At 44.7% G+C, this 25,190-nt stretch overlaps 1 protein-coding gene and 1 pseudogene across 1 annotated transcript in view; one reads left to right on the forward strand and one right to left on the reverse strand.

Annotated features, from left to right (window-relative positions):
- The window catches only part of PRR16 (proline rich 16), a 1,304,776-nt gene that overhangs the window by 512,909 nt on the left and 766,677 nt on the right, over positions 1-25,190 (reverse strand). The window lies entirely within an intron of this gene.
- LOC138300468 (LETM1 domain-containing protein 1 pseudogene) lies at positions 3,252-4,086 on the forward strand (annotated as a pseudogene).

Raw genomic sequence — 25,190 nt, forward strand, 5'->3', positions numbered from 1 at the left:
TATAATACATCTGGATCAGGTCTGCCACAAGTTTGATACATGTGCATCTAATGGGCCCAGTCAGGACAGATGATTCACGTCTTACAGGAGAGCCAATTGTGAACCAGTGCGAATCTCCATGCCAAGAACTTGTTGTAATTTGAAGCACGCCAGGTGGATAAATGTTATTGTGTGCCGGAAATATGATTGACACAATGTTAAGAGCATGCCACAACATGTTGCATTACCTCTGGATGGTCCCCAAATGGGCCATTCAAAATACTGCATACTGACCCCATGTAACTAAAGAATGTGTGCAATGATGTCCGCACATGTTGCATTGAAAATGGATGCCACCATAGTGGAAATCCAAAGTTCAACATACTCGCCCAAGTAACTAAATTATGTATGCACTGATGCCTGGTCATGGTGTACATGTGGCAGTAGCACAGCTGGTATGTCCCTTGTGGAAGGAAGAAAACTGGGTGCATGACCTGGCATCCATGGTTGTCATTGGTGTGTAAAAAACAATATCACCTGATTGTGGGCACATGTGATTACACACTTCATTTACATACCTGTGTATGTGTGAACACATATAGCAGTGATATTTCAGAGCTATGGTAGCAAAATAATAAAAAAACATAAGACAAATGTAAGGAGTAAAAGAAGTGTGAGATCTCTGATGTAATTTGATCGGATATAAAACCCAAATGGGTGTGATGTATGTGAACAATGAGTGTTAAAATAAATGTTGGCATGTATGGGGATAGTAGTAGGACAGTTTTGGAGCTAAATATGTACAGTCAATTCTTCATCCATGTTAAGCCAGTGAGGAACCTTGGTGTCTAGCTTGAGATGTAACTCCATGCAACTTTTCTCTATCTCCCCTCTGGTTGGTTTGTCAGCTCTGTCAATACCAAAGAATCGGAAGGGGTCAGGGTTACTCTGGTGTTTGGCTTGGAAATGTCATACAACAGGGTAATTCACACCATTATTTGTAGTTACAAGGAGATACTCTAATATGAAGTGAAGTGCTTTGAACTTACCACAACCTGCATGGGCATTCCAAACATAAATGCATGAAATCAGACGTGCTTGTAATACATTTAGGGGGTGATTCTGACCCCGGCGGTCAAGGACCGCCGGGGCCGGGGTCGGCGGGAGCACCGCCAACAGGCTGGCGGTGCTCCGCAGGGCATTCTGACCGCGGCAGCATGGCCGCGGTCAGAACAGGAAAACCGGCGGTGTCCCGCCGGTTTTCCACTGCCCTGCTGAATCCTCCATGGCGGCGCAGCTTGCTGCGCCGCCATGGGGATTCCGACCCCCTCACCGCCATCCTGTTCCTGGCGGTTTCGACCGCCAGGAACAGGATGGCGGTGAGGGCTGTCGTGGGGCCCCTGGGGGCCCCTGCAGTGCACATGCCAATGGCATGGGCACTGCAGGGGCCCCCGTAAGAGGGCCCCACTTTGAATTTCATTGTCTGCTTAGCAGACACTGAAATTCGCGACGGGTGCTACTGCACCCGTCGCACCCTTCCCACTCCGCCGGCTCCATTCGGAGCCGGCTTCCTCGTGGGAAGGGGTTTCCCGCTGGGCTGGCGGGCGGCCTTCTGGCTGTCGCCCGCCAGCCCAGCGGGAAACACAGAATAACCGCGGCGGTCTTCTGACCGCGTAGCGGTATTCTGTTGGGGGAACTTTGGCGGGCGGCCTCCGCCGCCCGTCAAAGTTGGAATGACCCCCTTAGAGATATTTCTTTCCTTGCCATTGGGTAACTTGTACTTTTTGCTACTATGCTTGCAAGCTTTGCACTTGTCACATCTAAATAAAAACCTGTGCTCTTTAGCCAACCCACTTCCTAGTGGCTATGTGTGAGGGTATCCTTGAGCGATCTCGCTCTCCTGTAGGTGATGCTTGCGTGGGGTCCCACTATGAATTTAACTATGGGTTCTGCTTCCAGAACTGCCCAGTGTTTGATAATCAGTTTCTTCACATCATTCAACCTATCATTAAATTCAGTGATGAACCTTATTGTATTATCATTCTTGATTTTTTTCTTCTTTTTGCTGAAAAATAGATCTTCCCCCTCCAGGGATGTCACCCTGTTTCTAGCTGATTTGAGTACCTTATTGGAGTGTCCCCTGTCCCTGAATCTGTCAATCATGGTGCTACATTCTGTATCAAATGTATCCTTATTGGAGCAGTTTCTTTTCGCTCAAAGCATTTCACCAAAGGGAGTGCTCCATTTCAGGTTGGTAGGGTGATGGCTAGCAGCATGTAGTATGCTTTTGCTATCTCTTTCCTGTGCAATCTGGCTGTGAGCTGTTCATTTTTTACTGTGAGGCAGAGGTCAAGGTACTCTAAGCTGCTGTTGCTAGTCGTATGTGTAAATCTCAGGTTGAGATTGTTCTGTAAGGTATTGACAAATTCTGTGGCTAGTCTTTTCTCTCCATCCCATATAATAAAAGGTTTGTCAATGTACCGTACCCACGTTGGAAGTTAATATTTTGTGCTCCTCTGTCCAGACCACTTGCTTCTCCCATCAGCCAAGGAACAGGTGTGTAAAGCTGGAGGTGATGCATGTGCCCATCGCAGTTCTGGACACTTGACGGTAGTAGAAGCCATCAAAGCAAAAGTTGTTTAGATTCAGTTCAAAGCAACATCATTTTGCTGAGTAAAAGGGTGTAGTCAAGACATTTTAGTGATCTGCCGCTGAGGGAAGAACTCCATGCATCAATACCTTGCTGCTGGTTGACGCATGTGTGAAGGGAGTTAACATTAAGTGTCATCATCAAATATTTGCTCTCCTAATGTATCCTGTGGATCTTAGTTAGGAAGTCATTGGTGTCCCTGCAGTGGGATGGTAATGCTAACTCGTGTGGGTAAGAAAGTGCTCAAACCCACAGCCATGTATCTCAACCAAAGTCCCATTGCCTGAGACTACAGGTCTTGAAGGGGGTTGTGTGGGGTGCTTATGTACCTTGGGAAAAAAGTATATCATGGGCGTTCATGGATAGTCTACCTCCAAGAAACAAAACTTGTCATCATCAACAATACCCACATCGAGCTGCTTCTGGCTTCCTCTGCTGGGCAGTGGGCGGGGAGACGTGGCCTCAGCCTTCAGTCATGTCTGCTCAACAAACATCCTTCAAGCCTGTTCTCAACCAGCACAAAGTCCATGGGCCTATTCTCAATCATTGCTGCAAAAGCTAGATATGTCCATGAGAAATACTAGTGATTTCTTGAACTTATGTTTTCTAAGTCTCACTTGTGTTCAACTTTTATGAAAGGCTTTTGATTTCTCATGTCACAAGCCAAAGAAGTGGGACGAATAAAAGTCGAAATGGCACAGGAAAACCTCCAGTTTTACGAGCTGCCTTACAGGGAAACGGAGAAAGTGAGACAGTTCAGCAGAGATGGCATTAAGGCAGCCCCAATGATCCTGCTTTCGATACCACCATTTGCCAACTACCTCAGGCTTGTGTTGATGTACTATTTTCCATGGCAGATGTTGATATGGCACTTGGAACCCCAATCAGCACACCGAATTCCTGAAGTCGTACCATAGTATGCGGGTAGAGGCTTACTCAGAAATCATGAATGGCTTGTTGAAGGCTGTGACAAGTGCCACAAAGAAGACAGTTCAAGAGTGACTACAACAGCTACACTCAACTACAATAAAGTTTCAGCAAGGTTCTCATCCTGAAACCACACATCTCCAAGCGGTGGCACCAGCATTTACAGTATCTCCTCTTAGCATGAGACATCTTAAAACTCAGCAAATGAAAGCTTTGAGCCGGGTGATGTTCCTTACCCCACACTATCCGAGTTTCATTCTATGACATGGCTTCAGAGTCATACCTATGCACTTCACCAGCTGGACGTGGCTCTGCTGAAATTAGGAGTGAAGGAGTTGTCCGATGAAGAATTACAAACTGCTTGTTATGACTGTGGACAGAACTCTGTGGAAATGAGCTCGGCAGAATGCAGAGCTTGGTTGCCCCAGTGGCTCAAACTCTCTGACAACCTTAAAGAGTCTGATGCTTCGCTGTTGTTGCATAGTGTGGTTTTACTCTCCGCCAGCTACATCCATGCCACCAAGTATTGACGATGTTGACCCCCTGGATGCTTCCTGCTTCACCACTCAAAAAAGGAGAATATGTTGGCCAGCCCCTTTCCTTAACAGTGACCTGGCATTTTGTTTGTTGTCAGAGGTTTCATTTTATATACAAAATGGCAAGGCATTCAACTGAATTCTGTTCTGTTAACTGTGCAAACACAATATTTTATACATATCTGAACACCACAGAAGCTGAGCAGTGTGTATTATTCAGAGTTCATTGCTGTTACTTTGATACAAAGGTGTTTTAGCTGAAACTCTGATAATCAGTTACATACTGAAACCACTTTTCATTACAAAAGGTACAGATAGAAGACACGAAAATTCTTTCCATGTTATTAAATTTTGGCTGCTGAAATATTTATTTACTTGTGAAAAAAAGAATTCAGGAGCCCCCAAATGTTCTGAACTGCTTGATTTTACCACAGGAAACTGACCGCTATGTCCTGCATGCATCATCATGGAGGGTGAAAGAATCTTGCTCCATCACTGATGACCCGATTTTAGCAGTGAAACAGAAACCACTCTTTCTTGGGCCTCTACCTTGACATGAATTCTAACAAGTAAAGTTAGACTTTTGGTCTAAGTTTACAGTTTTGGTCTACACTTAGACTTTTTGGTGTAAGTTTACCTTTGTGAATCAGGCCCTATGTTTTAATGAACAGCCAGGTGACATCAAAGTGAAGTAAAAATACAAATGCATTCATTCTCTGCTCTTTACAATAATGTACAAATAAACCAAAATGGAAAACAAATGATAAATTGTACAAAACCGCTCAATAATCTCGTATGTTGTATGCGATCTACTACTTAAATTCCTGAGAAGCACTTCACATGTCCCGGTATGTATAATACATTGTATCAGGGCCAGGTCTGACACAAGCTGGCTACATATGTACCTAATGGGCTAGTCGAACCAATAATTTCTGCCTCATGGGTGAGCCAATAGTGACCCAGTGTGTGTCTCCTTGCCAAGAATTTGTTGTAATGTTAGGCGCACCATGTGGATAAATGGTAATGTGTGTCTGAAATTTTAACTGACACAATGTTAAGGGCCACAACATATCGCATTGTGTCCGGATGTCATCCAAATGGGCTATCCAAAATAAAGCATACTGGCCCATGTAACTAAAGTATGTCTGCAATAATGCCCAGACATGTCGCATTGAAAATGGATGCTGCCCCAGTGGGCCATCCAAGATACAGCATACTCGCTCATGTAACTAAAGCATGTGTACACTGATGTCTGGTCGGAGTGTACATGTGGCAATAGCGCAGGTGGTATATCCTTTCTAGAAGGAAGAAAGCTGGGTGCATGACATGGCATTAGTGGTTGTAATTGGTGTGTAAAAAGAAATATCACATGATTGTTACATATATATATATATGTGTGTGTGTATATATATATATATATGTGTGTGTGTATATATATATATATATATATATATATATATATATATATATATATATATATATACACACACACATCTATATATTGCACAACAGTTTCAGATATTTTGTCAACAATATTTCGGTGGTATACCTCCTGAGCGTCATGCATATGGAGATATTTCTTAGAAATGCTAAAAAAGCTTTCATAGCTAGAAACAAAAAAGGAAATATTAAACAGAGAAAGGCATATCCAGTGTCTTAAGAAGCCCAATAAATGTTGAAACAGAAAACAAAGAAGAGACGAAAATAGACATTTGATTCTGACAATTGCCTGACATGTCTTGAGGAACTGAGAGAATATTCTTAGAGACTACAAGCAGACATGTGCTGATGGTGACAATGCGGGAGGCTCAAATGTGTATTGCTCCTAAGGTAAGAGGGCTGCCTTCCTCCAGTCTCCTGTCCTGCTGAGTAACTTTTAATTCAAGCATTAGGTAAGTTTACTCCTTTTCTAGTTAGTGGGATCTCAGTTCAAAGCTGTGATAAATATTAATATATGTATTCCAGAACAATGCATTTGGTTTCATTTTTTTTAATGTTTTCTGTGCTACAGCTGCTGCAAGACTGGATGACGATGCTATACAGAGAACCTGCAGAAGGAAAATGCTATATTAATGAGGTAGATTGATAGTCATAGGATATATTTAGTGTTAGACCTGGCATCCTTGGTGTAATGTTGTAATGTTTGCCTTCGACCTGTTATTGCTGACTTTGTGTTACTAGCCTTAGAACTATGTGAACTTTACCACTGTTAACCAGTGCAAAAGTGCTTATGCCCTCTGATCAAAACATGGTAAAATTGGCTTCAACACATCTGGCATATTTAATTGACGTATAGGCCCCTAGTGAAGTGCAGCCCCACTTTCACTTGAGTAGGCTGTGTCCTGCCTCTACACAAAGGGCTGCATTTCGCCTGTAGTTAGTCTGAAGCTAGGACTAGGAAGGCAGGGAATCTGTGCACTTCAATGGCATGCCTGTAGAAGCTTTTCCCCAATTCATAGGCAGAAGTGTATATAAATACTGGACCTCAGACACCACCACTTTGATACATGTTTGGATTTGTGGATACTCTGACAGGAAGAAGGACTGCTGTGCTGCTACAAGGACTGCTGCTCTAAAGGAACTGCGTCCCTGCTGTGCTGACCTGCTGTCCTCTTGTCTGGGGCAGACAAACTGGACTTTCAACTTTATCTTCAACCCAGGACCCCAGAGTGACTCCAAGGGTGAGTCTGCCGGCCTCCTGATATAAGCCTCAGGGACATAAAAGCTAGGCTAAGCTACAAAAAAATGCTAGGTACCACTGAAAAAACCTTTCCAACAACAGAATTAAAACAGATAGGTTTTTAATTGCTTACGGAATACTGAAAGAGCGCAACATGCTATCAAGGGAGGGGGTAAGGAATTCCATAGATTAGAGCCTAGGAGGAAAACGGCTTGACCTCTCCGATGGGTTTTCCTGACTCTGGGTACTACCACAAGATCAAGATTGCTTGAGCACAGAGAACGGTGGAATAGATATAGTATCACAAGCACTCTGAGATATGTGGGACTGGAATTAGACATACATTTGTGCACAAGGCTTTAAATTGAGCACAACACTCGATTGGCAGCTAGTGGAGTTCCTGGCATAGACTGGCAGTGGAGGAAAACTTAGGGGGTTGAAGTAAGAGTCTTGCAACCTTGTTTTGCACAATCTGAAGAACCCTTTGTGACACCTAAATAAAGCATGTTTCTGAAGTCCAATCTTGTTCCATGTGACCCTCTCCAACATGAACAAGACTCTAGGCACAAAGCTTGTGAAAGTTAGTTTCAGCTGGATTAATCTGGGGCTGCATTCATGCTTCATTGCAGTTGGCCTGAACTTTTGCCTGTGACCCAGTCCAGCCCAACCAGATAGCCGTGTTGGCACTTTACGCTTTTACGATCTATTTTGTACTTTATTCTTCTTTAAAAATGCATACGTTTGGTGTCTTGTTTTATTTAGTAAATTAGGCTCTATTTTTCTAACCTTGTGTGGGATGTTTTGTGTGGTGTTTCACCTTTTTATGGTTTCAAGTGTTGCACAAATACTTTACACATTGCCTCTAAGTTAAGCCCTTCTGCTCTGTGCCAAACTACCAGGGGATTGAGTACAGGTTTATTTGGGGTTTACTTGTGCCTTACCCTGACAGAGATTGTGGTTGCTGCTTGGCCAGGGCTCACACACCAATCAACCAGGAACCCAATTTCATACATTGGGGATCAGCAGTGAGGATCAGGACTTCTGTTTGTGCAGTGCCACACAGTGATTTGGCGTACACTACCATTGCAGATCTAATACCAGTTTGAATTTAAATTCTCCTCGATTGGCTTCTTTTTGTTTTTCCAATTTCTTCCCCTGACTGTTGTGATGAAACTACAACTGCAAAGATGGAATTCAAGGTGGCCAACATGGATGCCTACACTGTGACCCAGCTCAAGGAGTTCTGAAAGGGGAGGGGCAAAGAGAACCACCAGGAAGGTGGAGTTGCAAAAGATGCTGGTGGCTTGCGTGGAAGCTCATCGGTCAGCGGTGGAAGCTACAGAAGGTTATGATGGGGTGATGGAAGCACGAGGAGAGGACCTCCCCGAGATCCAGCCTTCAACTGAGTGGGTAGCTTAGGCCCTGAAATGGTACCTGCTGCTAGGGCAGGGAGCAAATGCATAGTCCTACAGCCTATCCCCAAAGGAGCTAGGGGAGAGGAGGAAAGAGAGAGATTTCAAGATGGAGATGGCCAGACTCAGGATGGACGAAATTAAACTGGCCATGGAGGCAGAACAAAAGAAGGCTGAGAGGGCCTTACTGACTCATGAACTGAGTCTTAAGGAGCTGAACCTCAGGGCCAGGCAGACAGTGTCCAGCAGTGATGGTGGCAACATTTCTTCAGTGCCCTTCGGAGCCAACAGGATCCAAAATCCCAAAGATCTGGTGCCTAACTTTGTTGTGGGGATGACATTGATAAGTTGTATGAGGCCTATGAGATTGGTTTTAAAGATGCACAGGATCCCGAGGAAGTTAGTCTATGGAAGCACATCCCTAGTGAGGGGAGTGACACCCTACTGGCCCTAGAGAAGAGGTGCAGGATGAGATATCCCCCTATGATGGAAGCCCTTATCAGGAAATATGGCCTTACCCCCTGAAACGTACATACAGCAGTTCAGGAAGAGTAAGAATCTGCCCCAACCGACCTGGGTGGATTGTTTCACTGCCTTTTGCAAGGCACTGGATGGTTGGGTGAAGGGCAGTGAACTGAAAGATTAAAGAGGGCTGTACAATTTGATTGCAAAGGAGCATATGTTCAGTTTTTGTTTTGCAGAGGTGTGCCAACACATCGTTGACTCTAAACTCATTGATCCCAGGGAGTGTGTTTAAGAGGTGGACCACTAGGTCGGCACCAAGTTCCTAAAGAAGGTACGTTGGAGGGATCACCACAAGGGTGGGCAGGGTCCCTTTCAGGAGAAAGGGGAGGGAGATAAACACAAAGCAAAGAGATCTCTAAAGGTCTCCAAGCTATCCTCAAGGATCAGGACTTTCAATCCCCACCTGAGCAGAAGAAGAGATGGTTCCCTGACAGGAAGTCATCAGGGAAGGTACCCCCCACCCCAAGTGCTGTGAGTGCCAACAGGAAGGTCACTTAAACAGGGGTGCCAAGTGTCCTAAGAGGGCACAGCCTGCCACCGGTGGGTGGTCACTGGGGTTGGCTAGTTTAGCGCTTGGGGAGGAGATCATCCCAGTTAGTGGGGGTACAGTGTAAGGGTTACCCTAGCACCCCTGGGTGATGAAGAGATGATGTAGAGAACTCACATGCCTAATAATACGAGGAAATACAGGTAGTGGGTATCAACATCAGGGCAGTGCGCGCTCTACGGGCGACTGGTATGCAAAAAACCCAGCACTTATGAGATAATGTAATTCATTCATTATGTTGATATGCTGTTGTTTAACCTTTTGCATTGCAGAGTTTAATCCTGAAGACTTATATTCAAAGTGCTTGTAAATACTGTTCATTTGCAATATATTGCTGCAGGCTTTCAGAGTGTGTCAGGGTGTGGTCCCTTTCCACGGCCTTCTAGAAGCTTTCTCTGCAGCATGACTGGTTGTGGTTTGTGGGCTGGGCCAGACTCTATATAAGGGAGCCAGCCCAGCTCCACGTGCTCACTAGTCAGACGTCCCAGTGCAGAGCAGCAGCAATTTCCTGAGCTCCTGTTCTGGAGGCCTACCTTGATCTTCCAGGCCTTTGCCCTTCATTGTATTGGTGATTCTTGATCAGGGCGGTAATACGGAGGTCAGGCTGGGTCCCCGATCCTGTTTTAGAAGGCATTCGAGTTTTTGGCCTAGTTTTCATGTTGGAAGATTTTTCCTTGTGCTCGTGGTTTCTGACATTTACATGTTGATATTCGAATCGCCAAGACGCGCGATTCATTCTTGGCATTTGACTTTTGAGATTTAGGTCGGCAACAGTGTGCACGGCCATTTCTAGACATTTGCATATTGACATTCGAATCGGCAAGACGCGCGATTCATTCCTTGCATTTAACTTTTGATACTCATTGTGCGCTGCCATTTCTTGGCATTTGCATGGAGGCATTCGAATCGGCAAGACGCGCGATTCGTTCCGTGCATTTAACTCTTGATATTCATTGTGCACTACCATTTCTTGGTATTTACATGGTGGCATTGGAATCGGCAAGACGCACAATTCATTCCTTGTATTAAAACTTTGATAATCATTGTGTGCGACCATTTCTTGGCATTTACATGGTGGCATTCGAATCAGCAAGACGCACAATTCATTTCTTCCATTTAAACCTTGATAATCATTGTGCGTGACCATTTCTTGGCATTTATATGGTGGCATTCGAATCGGCAAGACGCGCGATTCATTCCCCCATTTAAAACTGATGTTTTTAAATCGCTTCCAGAGTGTGCGATCATTTCATGGCATTTACATATCCTTGTTGAAATCTGCAGTGTGCGTGATTCATTTCCCGCATTTAAAACTAGGTGTTAAAACTCAAGATGTTACATTATATGTGCATATTAAGTCCTTGATACAATTCCTATTGTGTTCCAGGAAATGTTCAGATTACTTTTTGTCCTCATGTAAAAAGACCATGTTTGTTCTGAAAACATAATTCTAGAAGGTTCTTATAATCCTAGACAATGTGCAACATTTCATGAAAAGTTTCATTGAGAAGTTGTATTAATCATTCTTGATTCCTTCCCAGGTACCCAGACGTCTTGAGGCCTAGTTATTAGTCCTTTCTTAAGTTATCCATGGTTACATTATGACAGTGCAATCATAGTCTAGTGAAAATCAATATGATATAATCTTGATATTGTGTGGTTTAACCTTTTGCTTCCTACAGGTCTTCTTCCCAGCTTTTCCCATCCTAATCCCCTTTTCCCCCTGCTTGGACTCTCTCAGGCTCTGTGATTTTATCTATCGGAGTCTTTGAGCTGTCTAGTGGTGGACATGTTGGGAACGTGCGCAGACCCCGAGGATCTGGTCTCTCTGACAGTGGGTCATGATCAATAGGCATAGGATGGAGGCTCGAAGAGTCACTGGAGCCAGCATGACAACCATCAAATGTCATCTGGTGAACTCAGAGCAGGTAATCACTAATGTGTTCCACTAAATTATTGCAGCTGACAACCATAAGAGTCACTACTGCCTGGCTTTGGTTCCCTTCGAGTGGGGGATCTGTTTCCTTGAGGGTAGCTATGAGTCAGTCCATTCCTGTGGGCTGTCTTCTTGGCAATGACCTTGAGCACACCATCGGGAAGGAGGTGGAGCTCAGGTCCCACTTGAAGATGTTAGGGATGCCAGAGTGTGTTATCTGACCACGTGGTCCATGGCCACCTGGAAAAATGGCCCAGGTACCTGCCAAAAAGAAGAAGGATAAGAGGCATGGGAAACTTTTTCCTGAAACTTCCGCAGTTTGGGAGGAGTCTGAAACAGAGGGGGACACTCCAGTACCTACAGGGGAGGATGTTGCCTCCCTAGGAAACCTACCTGAGATGGCCAACTGGCAGCAATAAAGAGGTCCCACCAGGGAGGGGATCTGCATGGCGGAGAGCAAGTGCCCTACTCTTGGGGACCTACAGCAGCAGGCTGAGGCCCAGTCCACTGGTGACAATTCTGGCGATCACCTGAGTTACTGGGAGTATAGTCTCCTGTATAGCAATCCTAATATTCCTGAGCCTGGGACAACACGTGTGTTAGTGGTCCCCCAGTGCAACAGAACCTTCATACTGGAGCTGGCTGATGATGTACCCCTGGCAGGTCGTTTGGGGCTGGACAAGACGTTTCAGAGGCTTGTCACCCATTATTATTGGCATCAAATGGGGAGGGCCTGATATGCTTTCTGCAGGTCCCGTCCTAACTGCCAGGCTAGTGGCAAGCGGAAGCAAAAGGCTCCCCTGCAACCATTCCCTGTCATTGGCACCCCTTTGAAAGGATGGACATCAACATTGTTGGGCCTCTGGACCACAAGACAGCCATGGTTTATTCTGGTCTTGGTGGACCATGCCACCTGGTACATCTGAGGACAGTGACTGTACCCACAGTGGTAGGGCACTGATGGGGATCTTTACCCATGTTGGATTCCCAAAGGAGGTGGTTTCAGACCATGATACCAACCTCATATCAGCATACAAGACATGGCAGCCTTGTGGAAGAAGAGTGGGATATCCAACAAGTTTTCCACTCCTAACCACCCTCAGACCAAATGGCTTGTTGAGAGGTTCAGAAGGATTATTAAAGCCTTAATTATGGGCCTGACAGAACCCTTGAGGTGGAAGTGGGACATCTTCTTGCTATGCCTGTTTGCGTAGCCTTAAAAGGGGGTTGACTTCAGCCCCCTTGAGCTCCTGTATAGGCACCCGGTACGAATAACCCACAGTTTGGTCAAGGAATGGTGGAGCAAGCTCCCAGAAAGGTCTCCACATGATGTGTTCCGCTACATGCTGACACTTTGGACACAGATGAAGAGCTTCTGGAAAAAAGGTAAGGTGAATCTAGAAGCTAGCCAGGAGGTCATGAAACAGTGGCATGACCAAAAGGCCACTGTAATCAAGTTTCAGCCAGGCCAAAAAGTGTGGGTGATGGAGCTCAGGTCCCTACACGGCCATTGGTCTGGGTCCTATGAGGTGAAAGAGTGCAAGAATGATGTCACCTACCTGGTGGACCTCAAGACTCCCAGGGGCCCTTTAAGGCTTTTGCAGGTCAGTTGCCTCAAACCCCACTTTGAGAGGTTTGAGTTAACCATGCTTGCTCTTGGTCACTGCTAATGGAGTAGAGGAGGAGAGTGAACACTGACCCTAGAAAACATAGAGACTGCTGCCAGTATTTGGGGCAATTCACCTTTTTATTCTCTCTTTCCTCAGGACTCACTACATGGTGTACCCATGATAATGACAGCACACCAGTGAAGAGTAAAATCTACTGTTGTCTGACAAGGTGATGGTCTTCATTAAGGAGGAGGACTCCAAGATGTTGCAGTTAGGCATTATTGAGCCCTCAAAAAGCCCTTGGCCCATCCTAGTGATGTTGCTCCCCAAGGCAGCCCCTCCAAGTGCCACCCCAGAATGTAAATTCTGTGTGTACTATGTAGGTCCAATGCAGTCACCAAGACTGACGCACACCCCATCCCCAGAGCTGATGAGCTCATAGGCCAGTTGGGAGCTGCCAAGTTCCTGAACACGTTTGATTTAACATCTGGGTACTCGCAGACCAACTTAACCGAGGGCGCTAAATAGAGGTCTTTGTTCTCTACCCCAGAAGGGCACTTCCTGTTAGGATAATGCCCTTTTGGTTCATGAACACCCCTGCCAACTTCTAGAGTGTGGTAAATCTACTGCCTAGCTAGACAATCTTGTGGTTTACAATTCTAGCTTGGGGCCCCATTTGTGCCACATCAGAGATGTGCTTCAGGCTATACAGAGGTCGAACCTATCAAAGCTGGTAAGCACCCGATAGACATGGTTCAATGGTTTACTTGGGTCACCAAGTGGGAGGAGGCACAAGTTTCAGCCCCTTCAGGCCAAAATCAGAACCATTCTCTCTTGGGAACCCTGTCCCGCAAGATCTAGACAGAAGTGAGAGCCTCCCTGGGCCTTACTGGAATACAGAAGAATAGTCAAAGGGTATGGCACTGTTGTTGCACTGTTGACAGAGCTGACTTACTAGAAGCAGCCATGTCCTATAATCTGGATTGAGGCATGGCAGAACGCTTTTGACACCCTGAAGGAGGCATTGTGCACAGCACTCGTTCTCAAGGACCCTGACTTCTCCTGAGAATTAATTGTGCAGACAGACACCTATAAGCATGGATTAGGGGCCGTGCTCTCACAGCTGCATGAAGTGGGCCTATGCAAACCTTTAGCTTTCATCAGTAGGAGGTTACTTCCCCGGAAACAGAGGTGGAGTGCAGTAGAGAGGGTATCCTTTGTAGTGGTCTGGGCATTGAAGAAGCCGAGACCGTACATGTTTGGTGCTCCTACCTGGGTTCAGACAGACCACATATCCCTCAGATTTATAATGCAGATGAGGGGTGAGAATCCCAAACTGTTGAGGTGTTGCATGTTCCAACAGGGAATAGACTTTACGGTGGACACAATTCTGGGACAGACCACACCAGTGCGGATGGTCTCTCCAGGTTCTTCCGCCTTAGTGAAGAGAACTCCCAAGGGGTTGGGTAGTTCTCCCCACTTTCAGCTGGGGTGACACATGTTAGACCTGGTATCCTTGGAGTGGTTTCCCCATAGCTGTTTGCCTTCAGACTTCCTGCTTTGCTGACTTTCTTATTGCGGACCTTAGGGCTCTGCACACTTTACCAGTGCTAATGTACTTGTGCTGGTACCCTAAAACATGATGACATTGAATTCTACCCAATTGGCATATTTAACTTACTTATAAGTCTGTAGTGAAGTGCACTACATATGCACAGGGCCTGTAAATTAAATTCTACTAGCAGGCTGGACAACTGATTGCGCTACCCGCTTAAGTAGCACTTTAAACATGTCTCAGACCGGCTATTGGAGCCTGTGAGTGTGCAGTTTTAAACTGCTATTTCAGCCTGACAAAGTAAACCATTTGCCAGGCCTACACCATACTTTTAAGTACATAAAGGCCACTCGTAAGAAAGGCCCTGAACAGCCCTAAGGACAGGGAGCAGTGTATTGAAAAAGTAGGACTTTTAAGTTTTACATGTCCTGGCAGTGAAAAATGTCTTAAATTCATTTTTACAACTGCAAGGTACAAGAAAATATTGATATACTGTTTGAAGAGATGGAGGCCATTTTAAGAAGTAATTCCAACCCACCTTCTGTAAAGAGTGGCATACCTGGGAAAACAAATCCTGACATATTCAAGAAGAAGTCGCAACTATCTAACTCCCCCCGGAAACTGTTCCAAAACAGGCATTTGAAGTTCCCAGGGTAAATCCTACCTCTCTGCTGACTACAACATTGTACAGTGACTTGGGTGCTGCATCCTGTGCCACTGGTGATTCTTCCACGGGGATGAGGCCCCCCACCCACCATTAAGCCCGGTGGTAACAGTGGTTTCCAACATACCGTGTACGAATCGGTTCGGGCCCCTGGCGGAAGAAGCGGAGTCCTCTGCCTGTGTTTCACAATCACAACCTGGAGACCGTGTCGATGACAATGCCATGACCAACTTGCCCCATGACACTGTTAGATCGTCACTGTTTATGAGGGAATTAATTTGGCCACTGTTCTTCAGAGGGCAGATGAAGTTAAAAGTTTGGTGTTACTGTTGACGGGGGACCAGATACAGAAGCATGTGTGCAAGTGTCAGAGGTCAAATGGGGGTGGCAGTACTATCACGCCCGAGTTTAGGTCGAGAGCAGGCACCTTTCCCTCTGAGTTTGTTACTATTCCCTCTCCAAAAAGTCTGTCTATACCTTGTGCAGTGGGATACCAGCTTGCGCCTGCAATTGTAAGGCGGAAGTATAATACAGTTTCCAAAAATAGGAAACCCTCTGGGTTACAAAGCCCCATTAAAACTCAGTTTACTGACCTTGTTAGGGGACTTTGGGGGGAAGGTGGCACCCAGGCACCTCCAGGGGTTGTAAGCTCTACTGCACATTTTACTAAGGGGGTCATTATGAACCCCGGCGGTGGGTGCAAAGACTGCCACCAGCATGGTGGTCTGAACCGCCATATAATGAACACAGTGAGGGCCACTGCCATGCTGCCGCTGACAGGCAGCCTGACAGTGAAGGGAATCATTTTCTGACAGGGCAGCGCTGCAAGCAACGCTGCCCCTCGGATAATGATCCCTTCTGGCACCAGCCTTTCCCTGGCGGGTTGGGAAAGGCTGGCGGAAGGGGTGTTCCAGGGCCCCCGTGGAGGCCCCTGCACTGGCCATGCACTTGGCATGGGCCCCTGTGGAGTGCCCCATTATTGCGCAGGTCACTGCACCAACATTGACTGTGGCTCCATTTAGAGTCACTGTCAATGTTACGGCCCAGCGGGGAAAAATTATACGGCCGGCAGGGGGGTAGTCGCACCAGCGCGGGTCTCGGCGGTTTTAACTGTTGAGATCATAATGAGGGTCTAAGTCTTCTAATGATGTTGTTTACCAGGCTGGCACAAGTAGGTCAGCATTTACGGAACGGGGCCAAGGACTGAGGAGCAAAGGTGGCACCATTTATATGGCTGAGGTACCTAAATTACCCTCTGGTACTTTGGAAACCCATGATTCCCTGATAACTAAGGTTTTTATCTACTGGTTACGTGTCCAGCGCAATTGCCTCTCTGTCATCTCGCGCTGATATTCTCAAGGTGGGCAGACACAGCCAACCTGGCTCAAATTTTGATTTTACTTTTATTCACTTTGTAGACAGGTTGTTGGTGGACAAACATGGATTTCGAATTACGTACCTGCCACCTTAGGAATTTGAGAGGGGTTGGCATCAGACTTGTACCTGTCCCACTCACCGTTCGTTCACTTACACCCTCTGATGGCCTAGCTTCAACACAAAAGTGTGCCTTAGTTCCGGTAGTAAAATCTTCTCACATACTACCAGTACCTCATTGACTAAATATTGTTTATATCCAACAGTCTCAACCTCGTTTTTGGAGGTTAAATCTGAAGTACCCGCTGAGGATATACTTTACAGGGAGGCTCAGCGTCCCAGGCCTAGAGTTGTGGCAACTAGTTCGGAATTATCTATTATGTCCTGGAACTTAGCGGGGCTTGATAGGAAGATGGGAGATCCTGAGTGGGTCTACTACATCAATATCCAGGCCTACCCACTTTGCCTTTTTCAGGAGACCTGGGTTGAGGACCCAGTTTATATAGATGAGTTTTTATCATACTGTGATGCAGCTCAGCCCGCAGAGAGGGGTATAGGTCGTGCTAAAGGGGGCCTACTGATATTAGTAAATACGAAATTACAGTGATCATTCTGTATTAAAAATAGATTCACCTGATTTATCGGGAGTACAACTCATATTTGATCAAGACTTTAAGATTACCATAATTATCATATACGCCGGGTCTGTCCCACGGGGATCAGAGCCTCAGACCCTGGCGCAGCTGTGTTTTTGGATACCTTGCATCCTTTGACAAATTTAGTGGTTGCAGGAGATATGCACTGTACCTTTGAACCTTCTTGTTTAAACAGTGATTTAACAGATGAAGAAGATGAATTTTGGGGTATTCCACAATTAATGAACAAACGACAGTGCATTAGTTCCCGTGCTGCTTCCCAGTTGGTATCCTTATGTCTTAAACATGGACTTAGGACCTGCAATGGCCGTACTCCCTCCAGTTTGAGCGCTGCATCTACCTTTAAGCGAGGCCAGTCCTCTAGTGCAATTGACAATTTCTTAGTGGATGTTAGGTTATGGCCTTTTTAAAAAGATATGAAGGTGAATTTATGTCATGAGACTGATCATAATCCTCTGCTCCTTACCTTACACAATGGCGCATTTAGGAGATCACAGAATGACCATCTTACTGTGGTCTCAGCACCACTGCTGGATAATAGTTATACTTGTGTCTGTTGGCCAAAAGTATTGTCTAATCCCTACTTGATTAATGAAATTTATCAATCATTTGTTGATGTTATGGTCGTTTATGGTGAGTGTGAAGGTAATAACATTTCTATTCTTAGTATTCATAAAGATATGTTGAAGAAATTGCAGAGTTTTTTCTACAAAAAGACCACCATCAAGCATTCTGACGACAGCTCTAAAAAATAATGTGTGGTTCAACAAGGATTGCTCCAAGGCCAAGTTAGCATTAAAAACGGCTCTTATGACACGTTCCCAGGGGGTGATAAAATCAGCTGGATTTGCCTATAATAAGTCCATAACACAGGCAAAGAAAAGTTGGAAAGATACAACCTGGCAAAACTTGCTTGATGCAATAAAACATAATGACAATGTGACATTCTGGAAGCTAATGTCTAACAGACAAAGACGGGGCAAGAGCACTATTTGTAACCATATTCAACCTGAGAGTTGGGTGAACCATTTTTCCAAACTCTTTGCTTTACCTTGCAATCTCTCAATTCATGAACCTCTTCTTCAGCAGCCGGTTAGAACGAGCTACCTACCTGATGATTTAGAATTAGACTCCCTTATTTGTGAAGATCCAATTATTTTTACTTTGGGGGAAACTACAGCAGCAATTAATTCCTTAAAATCTGCTAAAGAGCCAGGCCCAGATAAGATACTGGGGATCTTTATGAATCCGAACCAGTAATATGGTCCTGGTATATAAATATGATCTCGAACAAGATTGCAGCTGGGGGTCCAATTCCGAGTACTTGGAAAGGGGCTGAAATAATTCCGATTTATAAAAAGGGCGATGTGAGCTTCCCTGTAAACTACAGACCTATTAGCCTTATTGCAATCTTCAGAAAATCTTTGCTAAACAGCTTTTGGAAAGGCTATTAAGTTGGGTTCAAGACCATCAGGTGTTATCCCCACTCCAGGCGGGTTTTCGCCCGAAAACCAGTACAGTAGATCAGGTTTTTAGGCTCATGCTTTTATATTGGAAATATGTAGTCCTTGCCAAGCAAAATTTATATGTTGTTTTTGTGGACCTTCGATCTGCTCTCGACATGGTCCCCGGAGAAAAACTATGGGAAGCGTTGCATGGAATGGGCAGTCCTACCAACATAATCCATCTATTACAGCGGCTACATGAGAACACATATGCTCAGGTGAGATGGGGTAACCAGGGAGAATTGAGAGATGATATTCCCATTCAGCGGGGGGTTCGTCAAGGATGTGATTTGGTCCCAACCTTATTATTTACCTCATTTAAAAATGAGGTGGTACAAGTTTTGTCTCTTTGTCAGAATTATGCCCCCTCTTTAAATGCACAGAAAATCCCTATATTACTTTTCGCATATGTTTCTCTTCTCATCTCCAAGACCCCAATGGGTCTTGTTGACAGGTTCAAATCTTGCTGTGCATATTATGGCCTGGAACTGAATGTTAGTAAAGCTAAATTAATGGTGTTTAGTTCAGGATCAATTCAGAGATGTGCTATTATTTTAAATGGGACACCTTTAAGTAAGGTCAGTTCAATAGACTACTTGGGTGTGAGGATTTGAAATAACTTACAATGGGAGGATCAGATTAGTAAAAGTGTGGCACTTCTTCAGCATAGGGTAGGCACCATCCTGCGTTTTTATAAAAGTACTGTAACAAAAGCCATCTCTCCGGCTATTAAGATCTATTTGGCAAAGGCGCAGGGTGCGGCCGAATACGGTGCAGAGGTGTGGGGCTTTTATAATACCAATAGATTGTCTATGGGTGAAAACAACTTTGCCAGGGCTCTACTTGTGTGCTATCGTAGTACACCCTTAACCCAGGTTTTTCTGGATCTCGGGTTTAATCGTATCTGATCTGATAGCTCTGAGACCCTTACTCTTTTGGGTAAGGATCTGGACCACACCTGAGCTTATCACATACAGGGATTCTCTTATTGACCTCCTAAAAAGACCGAATGCAGTTTCTATCCCATGGCTCAGGCATGTGTCAAAATGGTTTTGTACCTTGGGGCTTGAAAGTTATTGGGAGAATCCACAGAATTTATGGAAATCGTTTTTAAAATCCATTTACAGGTCTTACGTAAGAAACAATCTCCCCCTTTGTACATCACATGGTCAGCTGACTAATCAATTTTTTGATTTCAAGTGGTACTCCCAGTTCGAATTTTATTTAGACATTATACCCGATCTATTGGGAAAGAGTTTGTACGCTCGTTTTCATTTTGGGTGTTTACCGCTGTTGTCTGTAACCGGCAGTTGAAGATCATCATCAACATCTGATCTACGCCCTGCCTGTTGTGACATTATTGAATCTGTTGAACATTTCATGTTGTTCTGCCCGGCATATACAATTCCCCGGCGTTAGTGGATTTGTACAGTTTGCCGAAATCTGGGCATAAGACAATGTTGCACTGCTTTAAGGATTCTGAAAAGTGATACTTCAATTATTTTAATCTCTGCAGTTAGTAAGTTCCTTGTAGCTGCCTGGTATATACGCACGTGTTTAAAAAAAAAAAAAAAAAAAAAAAATGCTTGAAAATAAGTATGTTTTGGATAATGAGTGGGAGGTTTCATATCTTATTGTAATTATTGATTGACTTCTTAACTCCCTCTATGTTTTAATTTACTTATTTATCATTTTCTTTCCTCTTACCTAATTCATGATCTTAAATTGTTTTATGGTTAATGCTTTTAGGGTTATGTTGACCGAAAAAAGCTTGTGCTTATATATATATATGTATATATTGCAAGGTGTTGGAAATGGCCTCTCTGCAGGGTAACCCCCAAACTTTTTGCCTTCCTCCTCTACTTTTTCTGACCTAATTTGTGCTAGCTTTGGGACTCTGCACACTTTACCACTGCTAACCAATGCAAAAGTACATATGCTCTCTCCCATCGAACATGGTAACATTGGCATTTTTATTTTACTTGTAAAGCCCTAGTAAGGTGCACTACATGTGCCCAGGGCCGGTAAATTAGATGCTACTAGTGGGTCTGCAGCACTGATTGTGACACCCACATAAGTAGCCCCATAACAATGTCCCAAGCCTGCCATTGCAAGGCCTGTGTGTGTGCAGTTTCACTGCCACTTCAACTTGGCATTTAAAAGTACTTGCCAAGCCTTAGACTCCCTTTTTTCTACATATGTCACCCCTAAGGTAGGCCCTAGGTAACCCATAGGGTAGGGTGCTATGTAGGTAAAAGGCAGGACATATACATGTGTGTTTTATATGTCCTGGTAGTGGAAAACTCCTACATTTGTTTTCCACTACTGTGAGGTCTGCTCCTTTCATAGGCTAGCGTTAGGGCTACTCTCACATACTGTTTGAGTGGTAGATTCTGACCAGAAACAGGTAAACAGGTCATGTTTAGTATGGCCTAAATGGTAATAGAAAATCCTGCTTATTGGTGAGGTTGGATTTTATATTAGTATTTTAGAAATGCCCTTTTAGAAAGTTAGCATTTCTCTGCAGTTAAAATCCATATGTGCATTACATCCTGTCTCCAATCAATGTCTGGGCTGGGCTGGTTGACAGCTTCTTTTGCATTTCACCCAGACAACCACAAACACAGGATACTCAGTCACACCTGCACTCATCTGCATACTGAATGGGTCTTCCTGGGCTGGAAGGATGGAGGGGCCTGACACTTGCACTGCAAAGACTAGTAGCCTGCCCTCACACAATGGACTGCCAAACACTCTACTGGGACCTTGGTAGACAGAACTGTACTGAAAGGGGACCTTGTGCACTTCAAAACCACTCTTGGAAGTCTCCCCCACTTCAAAGGCAATTTTGGGTATATAAACTGGGTCCCTGACCCCACCAAATCAGACACTTGTGGACCAGAGCCTGCAGCCTGTCAAGAGGAACTGCCTGGCTGCCCAAAGGGCTCACCTGGACTGCTTTACAGTGAAGGACTTCTGCCTTGCTGGCCTCTGACTTTGCTGAGGAGTGCTCTCCAAGGGCTTAGATTGAGCTTGCCTCCTGTTTATTGAAGTCTCAGGCCCATAAAGATTTCATCTCATCAAGGAAACTCCTTGTGCACCAAAAGTGGGCGCACAGCCTGCTGGAAACGATGCACAGCCTGCCTTGTGATGAGAAAACGCCGCCCAGCCGAAATGGAATGATGCAACCCACCTTCCCGATGCACAGCAGAGCCGGAATGACGAAGCCCGACTTCCTGAGTGAAGAATCGAATCAGCACCTGCTGTGCAACAGAAAATTCAATGCAACGCCTACCGGATCGATGCAACACCTGTGACTTTGTTCTGTATACCCAGGATTTCCACGCATCATCCCTGGGCATCAAAAGACCCCCTCATCACACTGAGGGACCAAGACAGCGCTCCGAAAATCGACGCAAAGTCCTTTGCAGCATGGAAAGAAATGACACATCATCTGTACAGCCCCCGAAAATCCACCACACAGCTTATTTTTCCACGCATCTCCTCCTCTGCAGTATCCGTGCATGTAATTTTGACAGAAACCAGGTACTTTGTGCACACAAGAGACAACTGTTGGTAGTTGAGATTTAAGACTCTTGTTTACATTACAAAAGTGATATTTCAACTTGTGCTTATTGAATCTCTATTGTTTTGATCTTTAATTAACTAGATAAATATCATATATTTTTCAATACCTGTGTGGTATATTTTTGTGGTATTCTCACTGTGTTATTGCATGGTTTATTGCCAAAAATACTTTACAGATTGCCTTCTAAATTAAGCCTGACTGCTCAGTGCCAAGCTACCAGAGGGTGGGCACAGGATACTTTGGATTGTGTGTGACTTACCCTGACTAGGATTGTGGTCCCTATTTCGGCAAAGGTGAATACTTCTGCCAACTAGAGACCCCATTCTCCCATATGATAACATTGTAGTTGCCTTATTACATTTTATAAGTGTAATTTCCAACTAGGAAAAGTTAAATAGTTTGGTATCTCTGGAATTCTAATCTAAAAATCTAACATTGTGAAGTTGGATTTTAAAATCCCAATTCTTGAAAATGCCTTTTCTGCAAAGTTTTCATTTTCTTGCCTCAGTCATTTGGTGCACGCAGCCTGTCTCTGAATCACACTGGATGACAGTTGAGCATTGTGTATTTCTCCTGGAGAGCCACACACAATGGGACCTTACGTGTGACTGGATGGGCCATCACTTGCAGGATGGGAAGGAGGAGCTAGACAGGCTGTATCCTGCCTTCACACAAAGGGCTACATATCCCCTGTAGTTAGTCTGGAGCCAGGGCTAGGAAGGCAAGGCATGTGAGCCCCTCAAAGTCATGCCTGTAGAAGCTTCTTCCCACTTTAAACGCAGAACTGTGTATAAATACTAGACCTCAGACACCACCATTTCAGTACACTTCCCCACCTGTGGATACTCTGCCAAGAAGAATAACTGCTTTGCTTTTCCAAGGACTGCAAGTCTGCTGGATTGTTACTCTAAAGGAACTGCTGCCCTGCTCTCCTCTTGTCTGGAGAAAACAAACTAGACCTGCAACTTCATTGTGAAACCAGGACGCCACAGTGACTCTAAGGGCTAGTCTGCCTGCATCCTGATCTGAGCCTCAGGGACACAGAAAACTCCCCAACCAGTTTCTGGACCCATCTGTTGGGAGTTCCAGACCTCTAAGTGGTCCTTTTAGGTCCTGGACTACTGGTGTGGCTCAGGGGTTATTGGGCTCTTTGCAACATCAAACAGGCTGCCACCAGCCTGTGTCTTCACACAGCAGCATCAACAGCCAGTGGAAGAGACCGCCAATGCAAAGCACCAGCCCACCCATCCACAAAGCCTGCCTGCTCTTTGCGCCATGCCCATAACCACGCACAATGTTCTCCTTGTTCCATACGACCCTCTCCTATGCAAATGGGACTCAGCACAAAACATGAGCAGGTAAACCTTCAACAGGACTAATCTGAGTCTGTGTGCTCACTCACTTTGAGGTTGACCTAAACCTTTGACTTTGACCCTGTCCAGCTCAACCAGATAGCCGCTGATGGAGCTTTATGCTTTTAGGTGCAATTTTACACATTTTTACATCCACTGATTGGACTTTTGTTGTGTTGGTCTAGCTTTGTTTATAAATTAAGCTCTATTTTTCTAACTTGGTCTGGGATCCTTTTTGTCTGGTGTCTTCACTGTTTTACTGTTTGAATTGTAGCAAAAATACTTCACACGTTGCCTCTAAGTTAAGCCTGACTGCTCTATGCCAAGCTATTAGGGGGATGAGCACAGGTAAATTTGGGGTTTCCTTGTGCCTTACCCTGACAAGGATTGTGGTTAATGGTTGACCAGGGCCCATACCCCGGTAAACCAGAAACCCAATTTTCCACACTCAGAATAAGTAAATATCCAAGTTAATTCAAGCTGAAGTGTAAATGAAGAGTATTTAACCATTATCTGAAGCAGAAAACTTCCCCTTCTGCAAGTTGTGGGCATCTGTTGTATGATCCTATGCAACCAATTTCTAAGCTGGTTCCCATCCTACTATCTCACCTGGTTAAAATAGGTAATTACTGCTCCTCTGTGTACTGCAGTGCCGTCACAGCTCTGCCCTAGCCCCGCTATTATTTCATGTCTACCTAGAGCACTTATCAGGCATTGAAAAGAAGTTCAACATCTCTGTACATCAATATGCTGACAAAACCCATCTATGCATAAAGACTTCATCCATATCATGAAGGTCTGCCTTCTAAAAATGCTGGATGTCAATCAACTTCTTCCATCACCTACTTTTGAAATCTTTGGGTTGTTTAATCAACTGTTCATGTTCTTCATCGCAACAGCAACAAATTATCTCAATCTGTTAATTACTTCCTTCATGGTCTGAAAAAAATGAAAGCATTGTCTGGGCCCCTACCAACTAAGAACAGTGGCCCACAGCCTAATCACCTCCCACCTTGACTATGGCAATACAGTTCTTGCAGGTCTTCCAGTGGCTTCTTTTGCCCCAATCAAAGCGGTCTTCCATCCAATTGCCTTACTGTTCTCCCCCTCAAGGAAAGTTGATCATACTCCAGTCCTGAGGAAACTCTTCTGGTTCCACATTCAATCCAGAATTTATTTCAGATTTGGATGCCTTGCTCACAAGGCCACATATCTCTAGTCCCATACTTACATCAAAGCTCTCCTCTCTTTCTTTGGTGGCGAGACTTTGGAGCAACAATTCTCTTCTTTTAGGAACTGCTGCCTTGAACAGTGCTATAGAAAATCATCAATAAATACATAAGTAGAAAGGAGTTTTGTAAGCTGGTTTCAGCACATGGGGATGATTTATTTAGCACATGGGTGATTTTGAGTCTTTGTAAACACAGATAGAAGCAATTCTTATTCAAAGGCGTTGTTGTCTGGCTAAGATGATAAGATGGTTCACTTGATTAAGTTGTTTCTTTGAGTGTATGGTTTTATATACAGTTATATACAGTGTATGGTTTTTATGTTAGGTGACACATTTTAAATGGGATCCTCCCTAAAATGATAAGCCAGTGTACATCTCTCAGGACTGAGTAGATATAATTTTCACATGGAGCAGAGCAGTTGAATAGAGCATTACTTTAAGTAGAAGACAGTTGAGTGGCGC

Source organism: Pleurodeles waltl, chromosome 1_1, assembly GCF_031143425.1.
Source record: "Pleurodeles waltl isolate 20211129_DDA chromosome 1_1, aPleWal1.hap1.20221129, whole genome shotgun sequence".
NCBI classification, from domain to species: domain Eukaryota; kingdom Metazoa; phylum Chordata; class Amphibia; order Caudata; family Salamandridae; genus Pleurodeles; species Pleurodeles waltl.